This window comes from Leptonychotes weddellii, chromosome 6, assembly GCF_054177405.1.
Source record: "Leptonychotes weddellii isolate Sample4059 chromosome 6, ASM5417740v2, whole genome shotgun sequence".
Classification (NCBI taxonomy): domain Eukaryota; kingdom Metazoa; phylum Chordata; class Mammalia; order Carnivora; family Phocidae; genus Leptonychotes; species Leptonychotes weddellii.
This window is the reverse complement of record NC_138374.1, coordinates 78,636,136-78,638,542: the sequence shown is the minus strand read 5'-3', so window position 1 is coordinate 78,638,542 and position 2,407 is coordinate 78,636,136.

The following is a 2,407-nucleotide window of genomic DNA, read 5'->3' as shown; positions in this document are numbered from 1 at the left end:
GCCAGGAGATGTACATCGACCTGCAGGGGATGAAGTGGGCTGAGAACTGGGTCCTGGAGCCCCCCGGCTTCCTGGCCTACGAGTGCGTGGGCGCCTGCCGGCAGCCCCTGCCCTTCAAGTGGCCGCTTCTGGGGCCTCGGCAGTGCATCGCCTCGGAAACGGCCTCGCTGCCCATGATCGTCCGCGTCCGCGTGGAGGAGGAAGGCAGGCCCAGGCCGCAGGTAGTCAGCCTGCCCAACATGAGGGTGCTGAGCTGTAGCTGCTCCTGGGACGGGGCGCCGGTGCCCTGGAAGCTGGAGCCTTAGGTGTGGGGCGTGGCCACGGGGGGACTTGGCTTTTGTGGGCATCAGGGGTGTTGTAGGGCATGGGGAGAGCCGGGGGTTGCTGCTGATGGGCAAAGGCTCTGTGCCATCTACTGAGCTCTCTGTCCATTCAGCTTGCCTCCTAATTTTTGCTTCCCAGAGTCAAGACTCCCTGGCAACTGGGTAGCCCCCGCCCGTCTTCTCTGTTCATGTGACAATATCCCAAGCACTTACCTCTGTCAAGTCTATAACGTAAGAGCAGGAAGCCAAATTGTCATTGTTTCCTTGAACCGTCACTGGATCTGGGCTGAGCTCTGTGGAATGGGCCTTTGGTAGGGTCAAGTATGGGTTGTGTATTCCCAACCCAGATAGGGCATTTTCTAATGAACAAATGAAACATGTTTTAATCTGTATTTCTCTATTTTACCCAGAACCCCCAGGGAACAGAGAGTTCTAAAGGGATTAGGTCCACCTGCTTAGAAAGCTAAGGAAGGAGCTAGAGAGGACTCAGTCAAGGTCTCAGTAATATAGGAAGCTAGGACTGAAGCCATTCAGAGTCAAGTGCACTTGTCCTGCTAAAATCCAAGCAGACATTTTTTGTCACTGTTGACGTTTTTACCCTCCTGGGCACAGGGAGTGGGCTTTGTTTCAATTCTACTTGCTACAAAATAAAAAGTCTGTGATGATAAAAATCATCAGTACTGTAAGACTGTAGGTCACACCTTTAGCTTTTGGGGCAGATGAAGGGAGCAAATGCTGAAAATGTTGGATATGACATTTTTGAGTGCCTGGATTACAGGGGCTGATAAGCTGTGACTTCGATCCCAGCCTGGCCATCTTGAATTCCTAGCCAGTGTGCAGGACTCTTATTAGCTCTGAATTCCATACCCTCCAAACCCCTATCTCCTTCCCTATCCAACAGAATAATCCCCGACTCCCATACACTTACTGGAGATTTAAGGAAATGGTGTTTTTACCAGCACCCCCCACACGGATGATACATGACAGGGGTTAGGGCCATCTCAACTTTTACAGGGGTTATGGCTGTCTCAACTCACATTCGGACCCTATTGGCCTTCTCTTGATTTTGAAATAAACTTCATTTACTGAAAATCAAATTTAGAAATCCCTTTCCTCTCTGAAATTTTGAAATCAAAGATTCTAACGTTTCTCCTTTTTTTTTTTTTGGTCAGTGGCTTCACCATTCTAACTCCTGGGGATAGAGCCTGGCACTTCCCTGGACCCCTCAGTGCAGAGCAGGCCGGTGGTGGTGCCATTAATTGAGGCAGGAAGGAATGAGGACATGCAGGACAGGGGTGTGAGTGACAGGAAGAGAGTAGACAGTCTGAGAAGTCTGGTGGGGGGTTGGGGATGACGACGACGACGAGGACAGACGTCCAGCCAACCACACCCAGGAACCTTGGGGGAGGCCAAGTGTGAGGCCCTTGGCAGCAGGAGGCAACCCCAGGAGAGGACAGATACGCAGGCACTTGTCAGGCAGACAAGGGCTGAGCGCAGGGGCCCTCGGCAAACTCCAGGAAATAACTAGTGGCTGGGATTTGGGCGGGGGTACGGGTTGGGGGGCAAGGAGGAGGCCAGACGGGACCGAAAAGAACTGTTGGAGAGGCAGGAAGAGCCGCCGGGCACCCACCCCGGCCCACCCCAGCGCAGAGAGCCAACAGGCCGGCTCCAATCAGGGGCAGGGAGGAACGGGCAATGAAAGAGGAGAGGTCAGGCACGCGAAAGGGTCGAGAAGCTGCAAGGGCGCCCGCCCACGTGAGGGTCCAGTGCCGCCCGGGCCTTCCCGATCGGTAGTGCTGGAAAGGCCCCGAGGTTCCCCTGCTCCCAGGCCTGGGGCTGCAGATGCGGAAGACGAGGCCCGCTCAAGCGGGGCGCCGGAGGCCGCTGCCCGGGAGCGCGGCGTCCCGTCCCGTGCGCCCCGTCCCGTGCGCCTCGCGCCGCCCTTGCGAGCTGGCAGCCCCTCTGCGCAGGCCCCCGGCTCCGGGGAAAACGCGCTCCCGGCGCGGCCTCGCGGGGGCCAGGGCTGCGCGCGGGGGGGGCGGGGGCCGCGGGGCGCCGGTCGCCGCAGCAAATTGGGCCGGCGG